The 27,125-nt window shown below is 43.1% G+C and overlaps 2 long non-coding RNA genes across 2 annotated transcripts in view; one reads left to right on the top strand and one right to left on the bottom strand.

The window, feature by feature from the left end:
• Positions 1-22,979, top strand: part of LOC121141935 — a 45,918-nt gene extending 22,939 nt beyond the window's left edge. Inside the window, exons 2-3 of the long non-coding RNA XR_005878911.1 lie at positions 3,134-3,978; positions 19,979-22,979. This is a non-coding gene — a long non-coding RNA (uncharacterized LOC121141935). The remainder of the gene's footprint in view (positions 1-3,133; positions 3,979-19,978) is intronic.
• LOC110341765 lies at positions 3,701-13,860 on the bottom strand. Its single transcript, XR_002383756.2, has 3 exons — positions 13,623-13,860; positions 5,915-6,069; positions 3,701-3,794 (listed from the first exon to the last, which is right to left on the bottom strand). It is a non-coding gene; the product is annotated as an uncharacterized LOC110341765 (long non-coding RNA).
• Positions 22,980-27,125: the final 4,146 nt, after the last annotated feature.

Raw genomic sequence — 27,125 nt, 5'->3', positions numbered from 1 at the left:
TATAAAACATCTTTTCACATCCAAACCATAACAGTATTAGATGAAGCTGGAAATATTATTTGTATATAGTGAAAGCTTAATAAATCTGACGGTGTTTTTTTTTTTTTTGTGTGACCTCAAAGGGTAATAGGAGGTAGAGCAAATGCCTGTCGTTGTTTTCTATTTGAAGTAACTTCATTCACTATTGTGGTAGACACTTATTTATCAAGTACTAGATTAACCCATCCAAGTCATATGTCTGTAACTGACCAGGTAAAGCTGATTATTTCTCTAATACATTTTATCATATCAATGTTTTTATGCATGTGTGTCTCTACATCGAGTGTGTTCCTGGTGCCTGCAGAAGCCACTAAATGATGTCAGGTCCCCTGGAACTGGAGTTACAGATGGTTGTGAACTGCCCTACAGGTGCTGGGAATTGAATGCAAGTCTTTTGCAACACTGGGTGCTGGGAATTAAACATAGGTCATCTTAACCACCGAGTCCCACAACCTGATCTTTGCCACCAAGATTCTAGCTCACAGAACAGGCAAGCAAAAAGGTGTTCCCAACCCCACATACAATGCAGAAAGCTCTTCTAAAAGACTTTTATCTGATATCTCTAGTAGAATCTGCAGTATGAGACGATGTTAGAAGGTTTTCTGATGCCTCCGGTAATTGCAGGGCACAAAACGCAAAGCCAGAGTCAGCATTTTCATCCGAGAAATCACTTGGCTTAAAGGCCACCGTCGTGTCTCTATGGCATTTGATCCATGCCCCCAGACCTTCTGAAATTCTCCCTACAGAGGTACGCATTGGTGTACAATGTGTTAGAGAACAGATCCCTAAGAATGCCCCCCAAAGACACTTCAAAAAATAATCATAATTGGTCCTAAAAGGTGAAGTGACAGGAAGTAAGAGCAGAGGAAAGAAGGAGGAGACTCACTTTCCTTCTGCATCGTCAGTCAGGATCCCCTCTGATGGGTAGTTTACATGATCTACATTAAGTAATAGAGCACAGGCAAGGAAACCCTCACTTACAGAAGTAATTGTGCTGCCACTGCTGAGTGCAGCGGAGAACGCAAGATGCAATGCAGTCCCCAGGAAAATGTGAACCGGGTCCAGTAACACAGCCAGGTTAAAATGCCTCCATCTTCATCCTAGCGATGCTGAGATGATTAAGAGACAAAGAGAGAGTTGGCACCCCGAGGTTCATGATAAATAAAACAATATACATCCTATTAGATGACAGATAAAACACCAGCAGAAAGTGTGTTGTTCCAAGCCTTCTCCATAAACTCAGGACGCAATCATCAACCCAGAGACAACGTACCCACAATAAGGGCCAGGGAGATGGCGCAGTGGGGGGTAAAAGCACGTACTGCCAAGCATGAAGACCTGAGTTCAATTCCCCAGGACCCAAATGAGCAAGTTGTTGTCTGACCTCTACACACATACAGTGCTACAGCCCCAACTCCCAAACACACAAATAAATGTAACTTCCAAAGAGCATTTTAAAGAGCATCTGTGACACTAAATAACCTTGTGTCAAGTCCAATTGCATTTCCATTCAAGAGAAGCACAAATTCCCTCCCACCATGTTTGTATGCTTGTGCGGTTGCTTTGGTGATCTTGAGTGACACAGAGCAGCAATGCAAGTGAACCAAATCAAATAGGAAGTATCCTCAGTCAAAACTCACTCAGAGCCATTATCACAGGGGAAGAGATAGCAGCATGGTCAGCCAGCCGTCACTCAGCCAGAGTGTCTGTCACTCAGCCAGACTATCTGAGTCCCTAGAGAAGATTTTGAAAGGTACTGTCTGGCTCCAGTGAAAACCCAATTTAAAGTGGTTACCAGATGACCAGACTTGGAGCCACTTGACTTGCCCCAAATGCAGAGAACCTGTTGGCTTTAAGACTTGATTTTGACATGACCATCAACCATGTTGATTATTCCTGGCAGGACACGGCGAAGGAAAATTTATGCATGCCTTCCTTTGGATATAATGAAACATTCCATGAACTGAAAACCTTGGAACCCAATTATAAAAACCAAATTGCTATTTTACTCACTGAGATAAAACAGCTATGGTCTCATCAACCTTGCCCTTTGTAATTTACCTTATCTCCCCGATTCCTCAAAATGGGGAACACATTTGTTGTATTTGGGGATTTGTTGGTCACAGGTAACAGAAACTCAATTTAGCCCAAGAAAACATGGCAGAATAGGGTGAGGGGTTACTGTAAGGTTATAATACTGGTTCACTGGGATAAACAAAGCTGACACTTCAGTGGATCTCTTCCTCTCTGCTACCACTCCTCCCTCCCTTGGGTCACCTGCCCACCCTGCTCTGAGCATCCTCCATTTCAGTATAGAGTCATGTGATTAGATACCAGAAGTGCCCAGTCGACAGGGGTCAAAAGTGAGGGTCGGATGGCTTGATAGAAGGTGAAGTAAAGAGTCAACCCAAACAATGTAGTTTGCCCCCATACATAATGTCCATTTGTCACGTAGGGAGGCTGAGGTGCACTTAGAAGGGCTGAGTCATGCAGCTAGCAAGAGGCTGTGCATCTTCAGAAAATTAGAGTTGCATTCAGTCACTTGCAGCCTGAAATCAGGATGCTCCCTTGCTGTTGGATCACTGGCAGAGTATTTCATCTTCATGCTTCAATTTCCTTACCATCAAAATAGGCTCATGTCAAAGGTTTGTTTTTAGGCTTAAATGGAATGAGATCATTTCTTGAACTCCTCTAGTTCAGTGCCTGGGATATGGGAGCACACATGAAGTAATAGCCTCACTCTGACTTTAGAAACCATGTCTCTGCCTGCATCTCAGCTCCATCTCTGAGTGACATAGTCTTCTGCGGCTCTTCCCCGTGTCAGTGAGCAGCAACTCCCAGACTGTCAGATCCTTGGGGACCGTGTCTCATTTCTTTTGCATCCTACCCTGGGCTGGCAGAACACATTTGTAGTCTCTTCAGATTCCTGTGGAATTAAACTGGCTGAATGAGTTCACACGGCACTTCTCTTCCGGGCAAATCCCCTAGGATCATGGACCATTTTTTTTTCATTGTATCTTTCCCTGGCTGCTTCTCTGGGGGCAGCAACCTATTTTTTTCCCCTCACTCTCCCTTCTCTCTTTCTCTCATGCAGCTCCACCTGGAGGCCAGTGGCTTGAGTTTGCCAAAGAAGACAAATTCATCCCCACAGAAAAGTGACCCATTCCAGAACAGCACTTTTAATTCCAGATGACTCCAAATGAATGGACAGAACTGGAACTCTTAATTTCTTCGGTGTGTTTTCTTTGTTAGGGATGGGAGATAACATGAAAATCAGAACATCGTTATATCAAATAGGAAAACTGTTAGTGTGCTAATGTTGGTCATCCAAAGTTACATGGAATGTGCAGGTCAAACCAAGGCACTCAGAATTCCCTTAGACACATTGCCTACTTTGAAGGCAGATACGGCATCCCATGCATTGAAGATAGGAAAGGAAACAGAAGGGAATTCATATGTGACAAATACTGCCAGGTGTCTGCATTACATGATACACTTTTCATACAGTATCTCTCATTCCCAAACAACATTGCAAGGTTTGCTAATATTACTCCAATTTTACAATGAAAACTACCAAAGATAATTGTCTCTGGCTATGCAATTACAAAGGTGGTGTACTGGAAACCAACAAAGGGGCTGCTATTGACAATATACCAGATCAGTCTTGCTCCCCAAACTGCAGTTTTTCAAACTTCATGAAATGAAGTTTAACCACCGATGACTGAAATAAGAGACTGGTCACCATGGTGTCTTGACTAAGAAAAAAGAAAGAGAAGTCTTGGTTACAAACCAACCCACTGGGTTGACCATCACAAAAACAGAAACATTTGTGACACTTTGAAGCAACTGAAGGAACATTCTAGAATGCTTGAATGAATTGATACATGGATCTAACAGGACTCTACCCTTGCATCATCCTTGACAAGTTATTCAAACTTGGTAAGTGTCCATTTCCTGGCTTGCTAAAAAAAGACAAATACCATATACTGTTACCTCTTAACACTATTACAAAGATCAAACGCAATAGCTTATGTGACGTGTCCCTTGCTCTTAGGTGTGTGCCTGGATCGTAGCACTGTCTGAGATATCATCAATAGTGGATAATTTTAAGGAAATGGGGACATTTTAGTCACTGGAATTGCTGAAAGGATGGCCAGTAGACATCCTCTCTCAAAAAGAGACAATTCCCGCCAAAGGCCACACAGATGCCTAGGGTCTAGGCAGCATCCTGAGGCCATGTTGGTGTCCGGTGGCCATGTCCCTGCCAGGGCCATGCCATGAGTGGCCCTGCTGCCACCTGGGACCATGGTGTCATCTGGATCAGGGCTGCTGCTGAGGGCCAGGTCTGGATCTGTGTCCCTACTGCAGTCAGGGTTTGTGCTGATGTTTCTGGATCCTGATACCATTTGAGGCAATGGATACCAGGGTTCTAGGCTGCCATCTGGGGCCATGTTAGTGTCTGAGGGCCTCATTGCCATGGGGGAGGGGAGAGAAATGCAGATCTGAGTGGCCTACACTGCCACCTGGGGTCAAGGTGACATCCAGGCCTAGGTTGCTAATGAGAACCGTATCTGGGTCCATGGTCCTATGACAGACAGGGTCTGTGTTATTGTCCATGGGCCATGGTACCACCAAAGGCCACACGGATACCTGGGGTCTGGGCCAAAATCTGTGGCTATATTGGTGTCTGAGGGCCATGCCAGTCTGAGTGTCCTGCACAGTCACATGGGGCCATGGTGTTATCTGGGCCTGGACTATTGTTGTGGGCTATGTCTGGGTCCATGACCTAACAACCAGGGTCTGAGATGATGTCCATGACACCTGTTTTCACGGGGGGGGGGGGGGTCATAGGAACCATGCATGTTGAAATCAGAGGGCTGTTTTGAGCCAGCTCTGCCCCCCACTGGCTACGGTATAGCTGGCCTCAACCCCCATGGAAGAGCTCATCTCCATACTCAGGATAGATGGTTCCATCTATCACCAGAAACTTGGGGGAGAACTGGCCCCATGGTGTGGGCCTAGGAGAGCTGACTCTGCTCTCACCTGAGGGGGGAGTCCCAGTGGCCCAGACCAACCAGTTCAGCTACTACCCAGACCCACAATCTGGCCCTTGCATTGGCCTACCCCGACATCTGCCCAATCTATGACCTGCTGGAGTGTGCAAACGGACTTGTCCTGCGGAATAATAACAGTGGGATCTCCATAACTTTGGGCAGGATATCCAAGGGGTTTCAGTGAGAGTTTAGTGATGATAGTGTACCAGAGACCCATTGCAGTGAGCATTTTGTGGGTGGTGATGATTGGGCAAAAGAAGTCTACTGAGTGACACACTGAAGATCCAGATGCCACTAGGATAAATGAAGAAGTGTTGGAAAGATGAAGGAGTGAGGTCGGTTTTTTTTTTTTTTGCTTTGTTTTTAATCAACTTTGGGGGGCATACTGCAGGGATATGGGGCACATTTGGAGGGACTGAGAGGTGAGCAGGATTTGGGTGTATGATGTGAAATTTCCAAAGCATCAATAAAGAATTATGTAAAGAGAGAGGGGGAATTCATTTACAAATAGCAGTACTTTTGTATGTAGACAATAATGTAATAATACCCTTAAATATGGTTTGTTCTCCTGAGAATATAAGGACAGACTGCTTCCCATTGGTTCTAATCACTGCTCTCACTTGTTTATGATGTTTAATTGCTTAGCAACCCCTCCTCTTGGCTTGAGCAGAGACATCAAATTTCAATCAAGAACAGAAAAGCATAGAATATCACAAATCTTAAAGAAATCTGTCACATAAAAGATTAGACATAAAAATACTTTTTGTGTATTGAATCTTCTTTTGATTTTCATTTCCTACAAATCTGATTTGTTTTCCTACCTCTCCTGAGAGGCGAAGGTTGTCCCCAGTAACAGGGTGGGAAGGTCCAGAGGATTCACAGAAAGGAATGGGTCTCTCTGTTCATCTGGAATCTTGTACTTTTGCCTTCTGGACTAGTTTCATAATCATGGGCAGGAAGACTAGACATTGACAAACTCCATATAAAAAGGAATAAAAGGGAATAAAAGCATTCACTTTTCTGTTTTCAAAGAACAAGGGCCCAGCTCTTGTTTCAGTTACTCTGTAATTCATAAGCCTACAATTCTCCTAGTACTGAAACCCCATCAGCTATAAATATTCCCCTGCCCAGGGTCATAGTCTTCTACTTCTATAGCCTTCCTACCTTCCACACCACCACCCTGTATACCTAACCTGTAACTGTCTCCACACTAGGTCTTGTTAATGCCAATGTCTTCTAAATCCTGTTTTCAAACAAGGTGGGGGCAGGCAGATGTTTGATGCTGACTCAGAACTCAATCTACTTTTTCCAGAGGAATCTCCAAAGGCAGGCCCCCTGGACTGCCACAGCCAGGACTCCAGAATTTCTCCCTACCTCCTGCATGGGAGAGTTCCTGCCATACTACATTCTCTATCTTTCTGTTCCTTACTCTTCATTTTGTCCTCTTGAAAAGTGGGACCTCACAATTGATCTCAGTTTCTAGGCTTATTAGTTTTGAGCCTTGAATATTTCATTCTTTCAAAGCTCTATTTGCCTGCTTGCCCAAGAAAGTATATGTGCTTTTGGGGAATGCCAAAATTTGTTTGAGCTGTAAAAAATGTCTGATCCTTATAATACAGCCAACAGGGACTTTCAATCCTAGCTAAAGTGTAGGTGGACATAGCCTGCTAACATATACGTTACAGCAAAAGAGAAGGAAAAAGTAGCAAGTTGAAAACATCATGACAAAAGACCTAAACTCAAATCAGAAGGCTGGAAGCATCAACTAGTTGCTTTGCAGGGTGCAGTTGCTTATTTGGGGTAGAGACCAAAGACTAGATTCAGGCCAAGCAGAAGGACTTAAATGAATGGATGAGAGGCCAGAAAAAGTTGTGGTCAGGGCAAAGGAGTGACATGATGAACTAGAAAATACGCTGCTCTCTCCCTGTGTTTGGTGTGGAAGAAGGCTTAGCTAGGCTGAACCAGAAAGACAAAATTAAATCTCCCATAGTCTGTAGTGCTTAAAAATGAATTCCCATCAGAAATATGAGTTGGAAATACAAATGTAAAACATTTCTCCTTGAGCCATATACCAGACTATGAGCCATTGTGAAGTAGACCTTCATGGTACAGAAACTTGAAACACCCAAAGAGTGTAACTTTGAGAGTCAAAGAGATATGGTCCTACTAGATTTCTCATTAAAGGCCCCAATGTGACCTCAGCAAAACTAGAATTAGCTCAAGGGCTATAGGCAGTCTTGCCCCAAACTTTAAACCAATCTCAGACAGAGCATAACCTCTGCCTGTCTGGACTCTAGTGGGAAGGAAAAGTCTTGCTAATGAGATTTCATGTGAATGTTCTGGGGTTGTCCTGTTGGTTAGGCCATTTGCCTTGGTTTTCATACCCAATTCTGGCAACCCAACTCAGATCCATTGGCTCCATTGGCATGAAATGAGAACTGAAGGTGTAGTCCATAATCAAGAGTTTAAATCAGACAATACAGCACTTGCTGGCTTTCCAGGAGGACCCCAACTCAATTCCCAGCACCCATACGGAGGCTCACAAACATCTGTGACTCCAGTTCCAAGGGATCTTTTGCCCCCTTCTGGTGAGCACCAGGCACACACTTGGTTCACAGACATATATGCAGGTAAAACACTCATACTCATTAAAACTGAGTTTTTAAAGTGATAAACAAAAATCAAACAATAGAGGCTAAGGAAGTGTCTCAGTGGGCATATGTACTTGCTGTTAAAGTGAGAAAACATGCATTCAAATCCCAACGGTCATGGGGCTGTCCGACATGGCTGCATTCCTCTAACCTCAGTGTTGTGGACTGGAACTCAGGAGCTCACTGGTGAGCCAGTCCACTCAAAATGGTGAAGATGTGGTTCAGTGAGAGACCCTGTCTCCAAAACTAAGGTGGAGAATGATAGAGGACGATAACTGACCTCATCCTCAGTCTCTATGCACATCATACACAATCAATCACATGCATGTACACACAACAAAACACACACACACAATCACACACACACCCACACACATACCTCAGTATAAATAGGCACGCTTATACCCCAAATACATGAACTAAGAGAAAAACACTTTAAAATAATTATGATTATCATTTTAAAGAAAAAAAGGGGGAACTAAGGGGCTCAAAGATTAAGAATTTCAACCAAGAATGCAAGTGTGTAAAAATCATACTGTGCTTGAAACACACAAAGTCTAACATCAAGAACTCACCGAAAGAGCCTAGTGGTTTGTGAAATGTTTAACTCAGAGAAAAGACAAGAACAAGTTTCACCGTGTTTTGAGACAGGATGTCACTATGTAACCCAAGCTGGTCTCTAATTCACAATCTTTCTGCTGGAGCCCATGGGAGGAAGACGCAGGAGGATCAGGCTTCAGAGATATCCTGAGGCAAACAGTGAGGTTGAGGTCAGCCTGGGCTACGTAAGACATTATTGAGAAAGAGAGGGGCGTTGTGGAGAGGGAGGAGGAGGAAGAAGAGAAGGAAGAGAACAAATGTAACATGATCCATTTTTAATCATTTCGAGGTTATTTATGAGGCATCTATTTTGAGATGGCATCATTATCTAGAAAGCGATAAGGTACGTGCTTTGGTGAAGAAGTACCTTCTACTTCTCTGATAGTGTGAGAACAAAACAGACTGAAAGAAAAACATATGGCAATGGCTGGTGAGCCCACAATAAATGATGGTTATTATTAACACTCGCCAGGATCACCCAGGCTCCCCCAGGAGCCACTCTCCCATTGTAGCAGCAACTTAGGTGGTAGAGTGACATTAGTTTTCAATTTCAACTCTGTCCGTTGTGAATCTGCAACCTTGAGTAAGCTCTTTAAATTCCCTGTGCCTTCCTTTTCTCCTCTTTAAAATGCTAGAATTGTGCTAGGAAGCCACCGGTGGAAACACTTAGGCTAATTCCTGGAATAGAGTGAGTACTCTCCCACACATTTCCAGTGAGATGATGCCAGCCATTCATTCTGAGGCCTCTGATGATTTCCCATTCTTCCTAAAGGAAAATCCAAGTTTTCTTTAGTATCATCTGTAGTATGGCCCAGATTCATCAGGTCCTTGGTCTCATAGCCTGGTTGTGACTTTCTTGCGTACTCGTACTAGACACACAGGTTACTCACTTCCTCAAGTACACTGCCAGGTAGGGCATGGCAGTCACAGAGTCATTGCCCTTGTAGAAGTCACCTTCCCGAGAGCTCTTTCCTCTTTAACCACCCACTCCCAGCCCTTGCTCCTGTACCACTTGGGGCCTGCTGTGTTATTCACGGGGACATTCACTCCCCTCTAGGGTCTCACTAGCCCACCAAAGCTCATTTCTCGTCTCACTTCCTCATCTTATTTTCCTCCATAACAAAAATAACAATTGAACATTCTTTGCTATTTTAATTTTGTGTACATTTTTATATACCTTCTCCCACCCCAATCTAAGTTCATAAAGTGGTGATTTTTAAACTTTTGACCACTGTTATAAGGCTCATCATCTAGACAACTACCAAAACATGTATTAAACACTCAAAACTTTATTTGAAAGTTGTTCATTATGAATATTTATTTATTCCATCATTCTCTTTCCTTTCTCCATTTTTACTGATCATAGAGTATTGACCCGTGTTGGAATACAATATATACTGTAACTTAGTCATCACTTCCTCAAGAAAGTCACCTTGGAAGTTTCTGAACTATACCAATCTCTTATTTCACCCTCTCATCACATGGAAGCCTGCTGGGTGATCCTTTGTTTCAAGTCGATGTTTTCTACTAGAGCCAAATCAGTAGATATTCAGTCTATTTTTGCTTGCCTCTGTATTCCTAAACTTAGTACAATGCTTGGAATGTAAAATGCATGTAATGGGTAAATGCACAAGCGAATGAATGATTCAAATAGGCGTCTAATTTGTTTGGTCTATAGCAAAACTAATTTTGTTCATCACTTGTCCTCTCCCGTTGTTCTGTGATTGTAGCTTTGTTAAAACTGACCCAATCTGGCACCATGCATGCCGTCTCCTCAATGGCACTGCGCTGGTTGACATTCTGAGCTATGAGTTAGTGGGTTTTCACCAGCAGATGTTGAACATAACATAACCATTGGTGTATGTTCAGAGTAAAGATTAAAAGAGCAATCAGTTGTCAGCGAACAAAAATCCACTGAATATGGCTCAGATCTGTGAAAATATCTAATTAATATGATACACTAAAAATCATACCATAAGGAGGATCTGAAAGATTAGTCTAGCAGGGAAAAGAATGACGCCAATACAGAAGCTTTCTTCATGGGAGTGGGGAGTTGGTAGAGCAGTTGTGTGACTAAGAGGGAAGAAAAGACATTTATTGGGAGCCCAGCACTTGTTAGACCCCATTGGAATATTTGAACCAGAAATGTGGTTGAGGAGGGACGATATTGGCAAATGCTGGTGTGAAAGTATTTGAGATTAGCAAGCTATAGGCCCTGCTGCTTCATTTTAGCTGTGTAAGCTTGAGCAGGTCAATTAATGCCTCTAGCTTCTGTTCCTACATACCAGCTTGTATGAAGATCAAATGAAATAACAAATATGATAATATCCTTTGAAAATACTACGAACAAGTGTTCAAGTGTGTGTGAGGGGGGGCAGGGATTAGAAGGGGGAGAGGAGAGAGAGAGAGAGAGGAGAGAGAGAGAGAGAGAGAGATCAAAGTAACGATCTATCCCTTTAGGCATCGATATTCATTTCATTTTCCCTGGTGAAAGGTCAGACCTGGGACAAGGTCACATTGAGTCAACTTATTATCCATTCACTTACTGCAATTTTTAATCCAACAAATATATTAAACACCTGTAATGTGTCAGACTCCATAAGGCTGTAGAAAATGAAATGAACTAAATATGATCCCGCCTTGTGGAGTTCACACTTGAGAGGAGGAAGCATATGGGCACAAAAATAAATTTAAAATTCCAAGCAGAATACTCAGAATATTACAAGCAGCTTTTATAAGCCAGTTACCAGGAAATCATATTCAATAACTCATTTAACAGACACCTGTTGAACACCAACTATGAGCCAGGCATTATCCTAGAACCCAAAGAAAGGGCAGTGAACAGGGAATGCATGGGGCTTATACTCTAGCATGTGAAAGCAAACTAGAATTCCACTGGTAGATCATTGCTGTGTTGAAATAAACTAGAGCCGAACTGACAACATGGCCCATCCTATAAAGGTGACTGTCCATGGAGACCTGAATTTAATCCCTAGAATCCATAGAGTAGAAGGAAAAAAGAAACTCCCACAAGTTCTCCTTGAACCTAATACACACACACACACACACACACACACACACACACACACACACACACACACGCGCGCACTAAATAAATGTAAAATAAAGTGTTGTAAAAATAAAACGAGGCAACATGGTTAACAAGTCTTAGTGGGCAGGAGGGCCCTGATATGCAATCTGAGACCAGAATGATATGAGGCACACTTGAGATTGTCTGAAACTCAACATCATTTGCAGAGAGTAGAAGGAGGTGGGGATGCTGGGACTAGAGGAAGAAGGAGCTGGTAAGTTTGTGTCCCACAAAGAAATAATGAGAATGTGCTATTCAGACACAGGACCGCAACATTCTCGGAGAGGTACAGGGCAGGCGGGAGCCAGATGACACATGTATATGTTACTTTCCTGTGTCTGTGACCAGATGCAAAGGCAACTTAAGGAAATATTCACCCCAATTTATCACCATGTGAAGGATATCATCCACTATGGCTGGGAAAGTGTGACATATAGAGTGTGAGGTGAGAATTCACTTTGTGTCCTCAGGAAGAAAAGAGAGAAGGCTGGTACTCAATCCTTTTTCCCTCCAAAAACACACAACTTTGGGCTTTTATTTATGTCTATCATTTGTCAGTTTTTAAAATGTTTAATTATTTATGTGCATGAGTGTGTCTTGTGTGGGTGTGTGTGTGCATTAAATTTAAGTGCCAGAGGCATCAGATGTCCCTGGAGCTGGAGTTACAGAAGGTTGAGATACCCCTGGGGCTGGAATTACAGGAAGTTGTGAGTCACCCAACATGGGCTTGGGAAGGACCTGGATCCTCTACAAGAACAGGAAGCCCTGGTAACTGCTGAGCCATTTCTCCAGCCTCCTGCCCCCCCCTTTTGATTCGGTCAGAGACCCCAACCAATGGATTAATATCATCTGTATTTATGATCCATCTCAGTACTTCAGTTAAACCTCTGGAAACACACATGTCTAGGGGTCATTCACCCTCCAGGTCATTCCAAACCCAGGCAAGAGAAGAAGCCAGGCTACATTCTGGCTGTGGGAAATAACTTGATCTAACCAAGGCTCTGTGAGAAGCCAAGGTAGGCTTTAAAGAAGAGGAACTATCTGATTTGCATTTTAAAAGAGCAATCTGGTTGCTACAGTGGCCAGTAAGGAGCCTCATTGGGGAAAGATGAAAGGAGGAATTACAGACAAGATATTTTGGGCATACAGGTGAAAGATAATGAATGGTGACTGGTCCCTAAGAGAGGAATGGTGTAGATGGTGAGAAAGGGACAGATGCAGAACGTTTTGGAGGGATGCCAACAAGAAGTGGAAGAGGAAGAGAGACTATTTCTAAATAAAGAATGCAACAGTTCCTATCTTTAGTTCAAAACCCTTTTATGTCAAATGATACAGCAGCTAATAGATCGATTCTAAAAATATATCTAATGTACACTTACACTAGTATTAAAATTCTTAAAGTTTTTCTATCATAAAAATAGTACATGCTTGTGAAAGAAAATTATCAGAGACAGAAAAACAAAAATAAGTAAATCTGTAGGATATGCTATGCACATCTCTAAGGCAAGAATTTTCTTTAAAATCTATGATTTTATCTTGCATTGTGGGGGTGCTAGATCAAATTTTATCTCTTTTTCTGTAGCATATTTCAAAGACTGCAATTTAACCACATTAACACAATAGCTGCCTGAAGATCTGTTTCGTATTTCAGAGGTGCCTTCCCAAGGGCCAGCCTGAGCTAATGGAGCACAGATTCACCTCAGCCAGACCTCAAGAGCTACACAAGCCTGCTACACAAATCGATTCCTATTTGTATTTTGATGGAGGAGGAGGAGGAGAAGGAGAAGGAGGAAGAGGAGGAGAAGGAGGAGGAGGAGGGGGAGGAGGGGGAGGGGGGAGGAGGAGGAGGGGGAGGAAGAGGAGGGGGAAGGAGGAGGAGGAGGGGGAAGAGGAGAAGGAGAAGGGGGAGGAGGGGGAGGGGGAAGGAGGAGGAGGAGGAAGAGGAGGAGAAGGAGGAGGGGGAGGGAAAGGAGGGGAACCACAGCTATTGACAACTATAATTGCCTGAGCAAAGACTGAATAATTCAAGACAGTGAGGAAGCAAGTTTGGAAACCTTTGTCAAAGGGCAGTCAAGCCTGTGGTTAGAATCCAGCTGATGTCCGCCCTGTGTCAGCAGGAGGACCCTTGAGTTCTGTTATTTTTAATGTATTTCCCCCCCTTCCCTCTCCCGGTCCACTTTTTGGTACCGCCAGAAGACTAGGATGCAGTCAATCGCTCTACGGGTGTGGCAGGAGTTATTGGTTAGGACACAGGCAAGGGCACAGTCCTGAGCCGAAAAGAGAACCGCAGTCTGGGCGGGTCCTCCTGCTGCTCAGCAACGTCCCGTCCCAGGCTGGTGAGATCTAGCGAGCCAGCGAGCTGTAAAGTGGCAGGATCCAGCTCTGCGAAGCATCCTCTCCCCCGCTGCGTGCAGTAATGGATCTCTCCGTCCTAAAAGAGGAAGATAATGCCGGGTTTAGCTTATAAATAGATGGTTGTAATGCTCTCCCTGCGAAGCATTGATTGAGACAGCCAAGCTGACTATTGATCTAATTTTAACTTCCATTTTAGCCCTCACGCTCCCGCCTTCCTGTCGTTGCTCCTGGGAGTGACGAGCGCTGCCCAGTGTGACCGCTAGAGGGCGGGCTTCTTGTCTTCCTGACTCCACGGGTCTGGCCTCTGTTTATGCAGACTGAACAATGCTGGCCTTCATTGAATCTGGAAAACAGGAGTTTGATTTTCCTCGCTGGGATGACCTCATCACTCCTGAAAGTCAGAGAAAAGCGGAGAACTGGATGACAGGCAGCCGGAGGGAAATAAACCTCGCAGTTCACCTCCTCGCACTCCACCACCTACTCCGAGCACCAGGGACATGCTTCCTACACAAGCCCATTGAACAGGAAGGGCAGTTCTTGGTGTCCTGGCACTCTGTGTGTAAAACGCTTATATCACCTTTGCTCTGCCTTCACTGAGCTGTCACTAAATGCCAATATGTGGGTGGCCTCGAGGAAAATGACTCAATTTAAAAACGTTATTACTTCAGACCAGCCTGGGCTAGAAACTGAGACCCTGCCTCAAAACAGCAAAAACCAACAAAATGCCCACTATATGTATGCACATTATTTCTAAACATAATTCATACTGTCAGAGTTTAATGAGTACCAGCAATTTCACACTACTGGTTTAGAAAGCTGGTTTTAATAGGGCTGGGAATTAAAACCTACCACCCTTTGCTTATTACCTGTTCAATCGTGGAGAATTGGATAGAGTGTACATGGAAGGTGGGCAGAAAACAGAATACATACCTCTCCAGACACACGCGCGCACACACACACACACACACACACACACACACACACACACACACACACCTGGTGATTCAGATTTGCCTTTCCTGATTGAGTAAAACATTATTAGTAAGTGCTACTGATTGCCAAGCATCTGTTGCAGGTCAGGCATTGCACTACCCATTATAATTACATTCATTACCTCATTAAATCCTCAAGAAAACCTATCAGATTCTATTATTAACTCATTTTAGAGCTTGAGAAACAGGCGACAGTCTTTGCCCAAAGTCAAGTACCTAGAAAGGAATTGAATCCTTGCTGACTCTGTGAGGGATTGTCTAGATCAGGCTAGCCTATGCGCATGCCCAGGAGGGATTTTTTTTCCCATTAAGACCCAGCCTGCTATATTTGGTACTATTCTGTGGGTTTGGGTCCTGGGCTGTATTAGAGTCATGCAAGCAAGCATATGTGAATCTATTTATTTCTCTCTGCTCTAGCCTGTAGCTGCACTCCGACTAGCTGCTTCAAACTCCTGCCACCATGACGTCCCCAGAAATGAGCCTTTTCTCTCATAAGTTGCTCATTATCAAGATATTTTGCTGTGGCAACTGAAATGGCACTAGGACAGCCATCTTGTTGCTAAGTGGCCAATCAGATATTAGCAAGATTAAAGGACATTTGGGCTGGGCTCCTTTCTCAGAACCGGAACCAACAATGTCAAAAGCAAGGACTGGAATTGCTGTGTCATGTCTCTAGTCCTGGTGTGACACCCTGAAATGGGAAAGTTGCTAGTGGATAACTATGTAAACCTTAACCTTATAAGATTACCGTGTAGCTGGAAATCTTCTAATAAAGTACAAGGCCACCAGTTAAAGGATACAAAAACCAGACGTGGTGGCACCTATGATCCAGTTCTTAAGAGGAGACCAGAAGCTTAAGGTCATCCTCAGTTGTATAACGAGTTCCATTTTGAAGCCAAACAGGATACACAAGACCGTGTCTAAATGAACAAGAACAAGGGCATGCATGCCAATGTCCACTCCTATAAGAGTTGATCCAAGTGAGCCTGTCAATCACCTGGGCAGAAGAATGTCCCTTAGGAAAGCTGTCCCAAGGGCTTGGAACTAAGCCTACCTAAAGTTAAGGAAGTTGTCTCTATGGCCATTGCACACTCTTACCTCTTGAAAGTTATTCTTTTCTCTGGAATAAACTGTCTATCTTCTACCCTAAACTGTGTATCTCCTTTGAATTCTCTCCATGGAGGTCACAAGAGAAGTCTAGAGTGAGATCCTGATGGTGGTGTAAATTTCTTGAGACATGCTGTGGTGGTTTGAAAGAAAATGCCCCCCCAAAAGGAGTGGCACTATTAGAAGGTGTGGCCTTGTTGGAGGAAGTGTGTCACTTTTGCTCAAGCTTCCCTCATTGTGACAGTCAGTCCTGCTGCCGGCAAACCTAGATGTAGCTACCACCACATCTATCATCATGCACCCCGCTATGAAGATAATGGACTCTACATCTAAAACTATGTCTCTTCCCAGCAATGAAAACCATAAGACAGAAGTCTACCGTTGGAAACTCTGCATGCCTAAGACGAAAAGTTTGTGTGTGAAGAAAAGATGGCAGCTTTCTAGCAAGACTCACCCAGACCAGACCCAGCCCTTTACAGGGAGAACTCTTCAAAGAAAAAGAATGTGGCAGGCGTTACCACATGCAGCACTGTCCATGAAAATAGCTTGGTAGTGTAGAAATGATGTGATTGAAAGAGAGGAACTCCCCCACTTCTCTATTCAGTCAATGAAGATGTGTTTACAGTGAACTGGCCATTTTGGTGGAAGAGGGATATGGTGCTAAGTCAGCGTGTACCATCTCCTCAGAGACCCTTGTGAGGGAAAGAGGTTATAAAATAAGAGAAAAAAAAACACTTGCCATTATAATTTGTGATGCAAATGCAAAGTCGGAAGAAGGAGCTAAGAGGGGCTAGTCTGAGGCAATGGCATTCAAACAGGGAGCTATAGCATGTATAGGAGCTAGCAGGTCAGGGTAGAGCTGGCCCACCATGGAGCAATGTGAAGTTGCCTTAAGGGGAAAATAGTGTTGGAGGAATGGTGAATGCATGAGAGAGGAGGCTGGACAACTCACATAGGGTAAGCCAGGGTGAAATGAACACCTTCGATGCAGTTAGAAATCTTTTAGAATGTAGACAATGGAACAAAGTAAGCAAGCCATGCTTTGGAAAGCTGCTTCTTCTGAAGTTGGGAGAATACTTGGGGTGTGGGGCCTGGAGAGTCTTCCAGGGAGTTAATACAATGATCTCTGTTCAATGAGAGGTGATGGGGGCTGGATTAAGTGGCATGCTGGGGATAGAGAAAAGTGGGTGGACTGCCTTCAGTGTCTGGGGATGTGTCAGTGTGATTGATGGGCAGGTAGGCTCATATGCCTTTTCTGTTCCTGGCTTGAGGAACTGTATTGAGGAAGCTACTGTATTTTAATCTAGATAGCACCAAAAAAGAAACAAATTGAGCCACCTTCTCATTCAAAGAGAGAGGGTTTCTGACCACCCAGACACAAAGAATTCAAAAGTAAGGGTTGAATGGTTTGATGTAACTTTACTGAAAGCATTTTTAGAGCCAGACATAATGGCAAAAAATTAAAATCCTAATACTTTGTGTGCAGAGGCAGGAGTTCAAAGTCAGCCTCTTCTCATTGTGAATTTCAGGATGGCTTTGGCTTCATAACACAACACCCTTTGTTGTATTTACTAAAAGTGTATCCATAGCCAAAAAAATAAATATTTATACTGTGATGAATAGGATAGGATATGAAAACAACAAGAGGCAGGCAGATCTCTGTGAATTTAAGACCAGTGTGGTCTACAGAACAAGTTCTGGGACAGCCAGAGTGACACAGAGAAACCCTGTCTCAAAAAAAACAAAAGGGAAGGAAGGAAGGAAGGAAGGAAGGAAGGAAGGAAGGAAGGAAGGAAGGAAGGAAGGAAGGAAGAAGGAGGAAGGAAGGAAGGAAGGAAGGAAGGAAGGAAGAAGGAGGAAGGAAGGAAGGGAGGAAGGAAGGAAGAAGACAACAATAGTGGTATATTTCCTTGTTGTGTTAGTTTGAATGAGAAATACCCCTACACACACACTCATAGTCTTGGCATTTGAACTTCTGGGTCCCAATTGGTGGAGCTATTTGAGAAGGTTGAGGAGACATAGGTTGCTGAAGGAAGTAAATCCCTGAGAACAGCTTTGAGAATTTAAATCGTTGGGTCACTTAAACACAAAGGTTATCTCTACTTTGTGTGTAAAGGGCATGAGCTCCCAGCTTCCTACTCTCCCCAACACTCCTGTTGCCTTCCCTATGTGATGGACTGTCTTCCCTCTGGAGCCAAATACACTCTTCTTTTTTTTTTTTTTTTTTCGAGACAGGGTTTCCCTATGGCTTTGGAGGCTGTCCTGGAACTCGCTCGGTAGACCAGGCTGGTCTTGAACTCACAGTGATCCGCCTGCCTCTGCCTCCCGAGTGCTGGGATTAAAGGCGTGTACCACCAACGCCTGGCTCAAATACACTCTTCTATAAGCTGCCTTGGTCATTGTGTTTTATTATACCAACAGAAAAACAATGGGTACACGTGCTTTTGGTAGGGAACCTGGAGACTGTGGGCTCCAGAGGAAACCAAAGCTCTTCTAGCTGTAACTCTCTGTCTTTTTATGGAACTCACAACACTGAAGCTAACAGCCCTACATTCAAAGTGAATCACATTATTAGAGTTAGGAAAGAGCACATTACCTCTGTTGCCAAACTAACACTCAGAGGCCTGGAGTCCCTTGCCCAGAGTCACACAGTGAGTTGTAATTAAAGAGAAGGAAGAATCTGGTCTCTATGTCCTGGTTCCTCTTATGGATTAAACCATCTCTCTTAGACACAGAAGGCTTCTTCAGGAGGAGCTACTATGACATCAGGACATCTAGGGGATAACAGGGATTTCATCTATACACAGAAATATATACTAAAATGGCATTTTATTGACTTCTTCCTGAGGTTGGTGCTGGTCCTGAACATGGGTATTAATTTGAAGATGGTCTTTCTGGGATGGGACTAGTGTACAGTTTGTCACTATGACAGTTAATGAATGAAGCATCCTCTGAGATTAATTGACTTAATTAGCAGTGACATCAACAAGTAAGAACATTCACATCCTGGAATGTCAATATTAACAAAGGAAAGAGACAACCCAGTCACTGCAAGCATTAGCAGACTATCCCCGACTTGCTGAGGGAAAGGATGGCAGTTGCTTTCCAGACACTGGAAGTAAATGAATTATTAAGAGTGCTCGTGTTTTTATGCTTTTCAGCCTGCTTATCTGGCTTTAGCAAGCTGTTCATCAATGGGAAAACATTTCTTTAATGATGGAGGTTTTAGGGTAGCCCATTCTTCTCCTGGCTATCTCAGTAGCCTTCAACAAGCTGGAGCAACACCAGGGTGCTTTCCATCTCTGGATGGGCACACAGCTCATCTTTTATTGCTGTTGTTATGGGTAGAGTCTGAATTTAGCTCCCTGGCACTAATTAGGGAAAGAAGATGAAGAAAACATCTGTGTTGAGGCAAACAGGCCTTTTTTGACTGTTCAGATTAATATGGTTTCCTTCCAGTTTCTTCCTTCATTTAGGAGTTGTGTTTTTCCTTGTAGACGCTTGCACATGTACCAGCCTCCCACTCTCCTGCTGGGGAGCGAGAGGGGCTGCAGGTTGCTGCAAGCTTTGTTCTAATGCAGCCCAACATAAAGTTGTAAGCTCACTTAAAACATTATGAGGACTTGGACATGGAGTTCTTGAACACAAGCTCTGTGCATGACAATGCTATATTGTACTGTCAAAATATTGGACATCCCTAGCCCTTACAAATCCTCTGTCCTACTCTGAAGGCAGGCTGGAACAAGTGGGAGAGATGTGACCTTAGCACAAAGACAACCCTACAGCCACTCCAAGTGACATAAAAATTGCCATTCATAAACTTCAGAACATTATCATCTACGACAATTTTTTTTGTCAGAGATAGGGTCTCACTATATAATCCTGGCTGGCCTCAAACTCACTTTGTAGACCAGGCTGGCCTCAGACTTACAGAGATCCACCCGTCTCTGCCTCCCACGTGCTAGGATTAAAGATATGCACCACCACACCTGGCAACAAATTGTTTTTGACAAACCCCACAGCTAGTTTGAACAGTGTGTCATATCGTTGCATGTGGGATTTACAACTGTTCTTTGTTCTCATTTTCAGGATGAAGTGAGTGATTAACAGAGTCCACCACATGGGCCTCCCCACTGGTCAAGTGGACTGTTTCATATTCCAAGCACGGGTTCCTCTGTGAGTTGGCTACTGATGTGTGCAAGAGCAAACTAACTCAAGTCTTAAGGCAAATTAAGTGGAATATGATATGTGGAGATAATAAAAGCAGGCTGGGAAGAATATTTAGCAGTTCCATCACTTGCTGTACAAACAAGAAGACTACAGTTTGGATCCCCAGGACACACATAAACGGCAGTGGGCGCAGCATCCAACGTGTAAGTCCAGCCTTGTAAGGCAAACATAAGGTATCTCTGGAGCAAGCTGGCTGGCAAGACTAGCCACATTCTCACCAGCCGGATTGGTGAGCTCTGGGTTTGACTGAGTCCCCTTGCCTCAATGAATCAAGTAGAAGAGCAATAAAGGCTGATTCCCAACGTCAGCCTTGCTTTTACAGGCACCCACATGCACCTACACCTGCATACGCAAGAACCCTCACACACATACGTATTCGAAGAAAGAAATTCTAAAATAACCAAGGTTGTGATGATACCATTAATAAGGACATTGATATGACTATATTTATCAAGGCGGTTAGCACTGTGTGACTCAGTTTCCTCTGCTTTAAAATGGGGGGAAGGTAATACTTCAAGGGATTATGACTATCTGCAGAGCACTGTGAATGCTACCTGCTATGTGGTCTCTCTACACAGGCTGAATTCACTCTTAATTCCATCATTCTGTGGGCATGGTCATTTCTGCGATTCAACTAAGATTAAGCTTCAATATTGTTAGCAATGCCCACTTGAATAGCTCTAAATTTATCCTAATTGTAATGATCATTTTTTCACTCGTGATGGAGTCAGAGTAGATGTATAAGTAAATAGGAAATTATCCTTTAAAGACTGCTGGTTTCTAGCTGATGTGTAAATTGGCACACACCTAGTAAATGGTGTTAAAAAGCCTAAAACACAAATGCCCTCTACCCCAGTGATTTCCCAACTGTGAATTTATCTTATGGGAACACTCAGGATGGTGTGAAAAGAGGTGCATAAGATTCTTAATCAAATTTATTTATAATATGGGGGAAAAGAGACTTAATGTTCAACAATAAACGACTAGTTAGGTAGAACATATATCTTTCTGTGGTGGAATATTGTATAGACATTAAATATTGTGTTATAGAAAAATATATCTTGACAGACAAATGTACACAGTACACCAACCAGTAAAAATACACTACAAAATACTGTAAATGCATAAAGCAGTTGGTTTGTGATATATCAATGCAATTTTTAATGTGTGTGGTATGTTTGTGTGTGTAGTATATGCCACACATGTGGGGGTGCCCACAGAGCCCAGAAGTAAACATCAGATCCCTTAGAGCTGGAGCCTCTGGCACCTGTAAGATACCTGCTTTGGGTGCAGGGAACAGAGCTCAGGTCCTATGGGAAGAGCATCTAGTGCTCTTAACTGCTGAACTGTCTCTCCAAGCCCCATTAATGCAAAATTTTTAAATGAAACTTAATACATTCTCAAAACTTCTCTAAACCTAATCTACTCAGGGCATGCATCTTAACCATCTTTCTAAGCCATGGTCTGGTTCAGTGATTCTTTTGGTAATTCAATGTCGGTTTTTAAACTTTTCATCACTCTGTGAATGTTCTGTCAAAATACGATGTTATTACATTGGTCACAGTTCGTAGTCCCATGCTTTCCCCAACCAACACTGTCTATGCACCTTTGTTCATTGCAAGGAAGAGTGGCGAATCGTCCTTCTCAGAGGAAATGAGTTGTGGGGAGCTGGCGCTATCTTCTTCCATGTCATTTTATTCCTATGGCTTCTGTTGCTGGTCTCCGTGTGGCTTTGTGTGATTTCCAGAGCCTGTATTTAGCTCCACAAGACAGCCCCTGCTGAGCACTTCTTTCCCATCGAGAGGCAGCTGTGCATCCTGATGGTCCCCTCCTTGGACGCTGTATTCCCAGAAAGCCTCTCCTGTGCCCTGTGAGCCATAGAAAACCAGGGAAGGATGTCCACCCTCCTCCTTCACAAGCATGCTGTAGGATCACTTTATACCACACCGGCATAAATCATTAGACCAAACCTTTTGCCTTCTGAAATAACCTGAGGATCAGGCTTCTACAAAACACGATGAACATATTAAACAGCCAGAAGGCAAAGGAGGAGATGGAATAGGATACAGCAGGATGGCATGGGAGGGTGTGGCAGAAGGGGGACAGGTTGGTCAAGCTCCTGAGTCATCTCAGACAGCCATCTTCAGAGCCCTTAAGGACTCCTTCCTTTTAGAAGAATTAGTTTCATGTAATGTGTACTCTTTCCTGCCAGTTGCCCGGGTCCCACTGCTGTCTCAGTCCCCAAATAACACTCAAGACACTATATCGGCTAACTCTGACTTAATTATTAACCCATAACTGCTGATCTGAGTATTTCCACGTGGTCTTCTCTTACTGGAGAAAGGATATTGACCTCTTCTCTCACATCCTAATTGATGACTGACTGTGCGTCTGTTTCCCAGAATCCTCCTCGACTCCTAGTCTCACCTATCATGCTTCCCTATTGGCCAGCACTACTTTATTAATCAACCAATAAGACAAATATATACACAGAAGGACTTCCCCGTCAGTTTCGTTAAAACATATTTACATAATATAAAATGTACCTTTATAAATGTGTCATTTGATAATATTAATAAATTCGTTTAGTGCCAGGCAGTGGTGGTGCATGCCTTTACTCCCAGCACTTGGGAAGCAGAGACAGGCAGATCTCTGTGAGTTCGAGGTCAGCCTGTCTCAGAAAAACCCTATCTTGAAAAACAAAACAACAAGAAAAAATTTATTTAGTGACATAATCATCATACTCCACGTAGAGAACACTTCATTGGTAAAAAATCTCCCCTCTGGGAGTGCCAGCCTACAATCCTATGGCCAGAGAGTCTGGGAAACAGAAACTACATTTAGTGGCTGGTTAAGTACTGAGCTGAACTCAAGAAAGCCAGTATCAGAGAGGGAGGACTGATGATCAAAGGGATTAAGACTGGGCTGGTTTAACCCCCAGAAACAGCTGACCAGACAAAGGTTAACTCTTGAATCCCAGGCATCAGCCTGGGAATCCAGCATGGGACTGATCAAGACCCCCTGAATCTGGGTGTCAGTGAGGAGGCCTAGGTAATCTATTGAGCCTTGGGCAGCAGATCAGTACCCATACCAAGTATACACACGGACTTTGGACTCCCATAGAACAATGTGAGGTGCACTCTCACCCTGAACTCTTGGGGAAGGGTCTAGGCCCTGCCCTATATGAAATGACAGACTATGGACACCCCCATGGAGGGCCTCACCCTCCCTGGGGGAATGACGGGATAACGGGGGGGTATGGGGGAGGGCACGGGAGGAGGGGAGGGAAAAGGAGAGGGACCTGGAACTGACTTGTGAAGCAACCTTGTTTCTTATCTAAATTTTAAAAAAAGAATTAAAAAAAATCATTAAAAAAATCTCCCCTCTGGCCCCTCTGAAGGTAATAGCTGGTCCCTTGAGTGGGCACTGGGGCTCGGTTTTCTGTCATGTATAATAGAGTGCATATTTGCTAACATTCCATTTAAGTGCTGTGATGGAATGCACTGTCCTCTGTCCTGAGATTCATCCATGTTGTCGCTGTTTGTTTGCTCTCATTGGTAAGCAGCATTCTATTGTATGAGCATGCCCCCATTCCACAGTTGCTTCTCTGTGTATGTATTGATGGACACTTGGGTTATCATTTTATCTTTAGGAAGGCTGGTTACTAAAAAGACATCTTCCATTAACATTCATGTACACCTCTTTATGTGAAAGTATATTCTACTGTCTCTTGAGTAGATATATAGGAATATAATAACTGGGTCCTATGATAGTATACATAGGATTTCATGAAATGACTGAACTATTTTTTCATAGTGAAATTCTACTGGTTTTCATCTTCACAGGAAGGGTATAAAAATCCCATCTCTAAGTCCTTGCCATCGGACTATAATGTGAATGTTTCTCAGGAGTGTAGAGTATCCTCTGATAGTTTTATCTTACATTTTCCTGAGGATTAATGATGTCAAACATCCTTTCATATGCTTTTAGGTCTTCTAGATACATTTTTGATTAATAAAGCAGTAAAGACTGCGAAAAGTTCTATATACTATATACCAAGTTTCCCATTTACCACAGCTAATAAGCTGATATTGATGTGTTTATTAAGTAAAGCTTGTGCTGCACTCTGATTTCCTTTCTTTTTACATAATGTCACTCCCTACTCCACAGCCTCCAGGGCCCCATCTACGCTATCAATAAACACAGTTGCTGCATTTCCTGAGAGTCCCCTAAGGCAGCGTTGAGTTTCTCACAATCTCCCTGCTTTTGATTACTTTGGATTTGAAGAACAGTATTCAGGCATTTTATAGAATAGTTCACTGGAGGTCAGCTGATGTCTGTCATGTGACTAGTCTAGGATTGGGGGCTCTGTGGAGGAAGAGCTTAATAGTAAAGGCAGTTCCCATCGATCATATCAAGGGCACATGCTGTCAGCATGACTTATTGCTGAGACTGTTGACCTTGATTTCGTGGATACATTGATCAGGTCTCTGTACTCAGAAATCACTCTTCTTTTCTCACTTTCTATCCCATACTCTTGGAAGGAAGTCACTGTCACAGGCACCGTTAAAGGATGAGGAGTCTCAAGACAGTCTAGTCGAATAAATTGGTTCAAAGACTTTTGCGTGGTGGATTTGTCTATCTATCCCATTGATGTATTTAATAATTTCTTGATATCACTTTGAACAGTAAATGCTGATTGTTTTATGTAGTTTGGGTTATAAAGCAATAGTTCACTGTGTATTTTGTTCCTTATTCTATCTCTCACACTTGTGAGTTCTTTCTAGTTAGCATCCGTGTTCATTTGACACATCCTAAACGTGTGTGTGTGTGTGTGTGTGTGTGTGTGTGTTCAGCATTTCTTTAACTTCTAGAACCACTGGACAAGCTTGGCTCAAACTGAATATTCTTCATTCCACCTCTTAAACAAACTGTTTCTATGGGGAATCCCAGTTCCTTCTATGGAACAATGTTAGGAGAAACCACAATGTAGGTATCTTGGTGTCCTTGTTACCCCTGAGTATTCTGTGACCTATTTTTAAATAAATCATTTACCTTATCATAGTTAACTTATAAGACGTGTTTGATTTTGTTTCTACTTCTAGACACATGTTGTCTAATATGTAGGCATGGAGAATTGCTCTTTGTGCTTAGGTAGAGCTAGTTAAGGAGTTTGATATAGTTTTTTTTTAATTGCATTACTTGACTTTCCAGCACTTGCACTGTTATTTTGGTGGGAAGCTTTGCCCCATTCCCACTACTTTTGAAGGAGGAAATTCGCTCCCAGCACTTGCTGTTTCTCCACAGATGAGCAACAGTGTGGGAAGAATGGCTTGGAGAGATGCTTGGGGGAAACGCTGGCTTGGAAAGTGAGACCACAAAGGGTGTGATGGCAATAAAATCTGAAATGAAAAGAGTGTGATTATTCTCCATGACATTGAAAACAGCCAATGTCAAGTATGGCTGCTGCTTTTAGGCTAAAAGCAGAAAGGGACTCATATTTGGAGATAGGTGTGGAGCCATCCACACCCTGGAGCAGGATGAATGTTGATATTAAAGCCTTGGCACTTTTAAGTTCCTCTGATGGCTGAAATTTTAGTTGCATTTTCTCAAAATATAGCAGTAAGCCAAAATACTCATTTCCACACCAACTGATGTCTACTATGTGCAGGCAAAGAATTATGGGAAGAAAAAGAGATGAAAATGTAATCTCCTTGCTCTATAAGCTTATGGTTTGGTACAATAAGCCTGAAATTTTTAATTATGCACCTATATTAGTGAATCTTCTCATATCAATGTATGCAGTATGCATATACTTAATGTTGATATGTTTTCAAGCATGCTTTAAATCCCACAGGCACCGTATCTGAGAGCGGAAATTGTAATAGGATGAAGTAAGGAAGCATATAAATAGCAGTTCTAATGTTTTTCTTTCTGTAATCCAGTGGATCACCCTGGTTCCAACTTAGGTTATTGGCATGTCTCTGTTGAACTGTCAGTAAATCAAAGTGTATGCTGCCAAAAAGTGTTTTTAAATGAAGACTGGAGATACTGCATCAAAATGAAAACTTCCTCCCAGTTCTCTTCTCTCCTTCTCTCTCTCTCTCTCTCTCTCTCTCTCTCTCTCTCTCTCTCTCTCTCTCTCTCTCTCTCTCTCTCTGTGTGTGTGTGTGTGTGTGTGTGTGTGTGTGTGTGTTAGTTTTAAATAAGAATAGCATATGCCAGATTAAATTTCAGGAAAATTCTGAGACGGCAATTCTTCCAAGATCATCATCTCTATTTCATAGACCATCTTATTCCCAGAAAACTAAAGAACCTCCAAGTTCCCAGGTGCTTACCAAACCATTTCAGAAACCACATTTGAGAGTCACTAACTGACAGCAAGGAACCACCATGCCTATTTGTATATCAAGACATTGGGTTGCCCTGAAATTTGACTCACTCCAAAATTCATACATAGACTCCTAGTTCCAGTGCAATGGTGTGAAGAGTTGGGGTTCTTTGGAAGGTGATGAGATCATAAGGCTCTGTCCTCCCTCATGAATGTGATTATTGCAATTATATGACTACCTTCCCACCTTGTAAGAACACAACTAGAGGGCAACAACTTTGGAGCAGAGAGCAGACCTTTACCAGTTACCTGATCTACTAGCAACTTGGTCTTGGACTTCAGAGCCTCAAGAATTGTAAGCATAAACGTATAAACCACACTGTCTACAGTATTTTGTTACACTAGTCCCAAGGGATTACGTCAAACTCCCTGTAAGAGTGAAGCAGTTGACCTGGGGTGGTCTATGGACACTTGTGTTTATTAAAAGCTTCCCGGGAGACTGAAATCTGCAGTCAGAGTTATGAGGATTGTCCTGTATTTGTAGCTTTCCCTGTGGAAATGACAAACTTCAGTTAGCCCTCACTGGTTGGAGTGATGGCTTCTCCAGCTCATTGCAGGATAAAATCCTGTCCTCCCTGAGTACAAATGGCATCTATTACTCCATAAAGAACTCTG

This window comes from Mesocricetus auratus, unplaced genomic scaffold (assembly GCF_017639785.1).
Source record: "Mesocricetus auratus isolate SY011 unplaced genomic scaffold, BCM_Maur_2.0 Super-Scaffold_100008, whole genome shotgun sequence".
In the NCBI taxonomy this organism is placed as follows: Eukaryota; Metazoa; Chordata; class Mammalia; order Rodentia; family Cricetidae; genus Mesocricetus; species Mesocricetus auratus.
The sequence above is the reverse complement of the archived record's forward strand: the minus strand, read 5'-3'. Positions and strand labels throughout refer to the sequence as shown.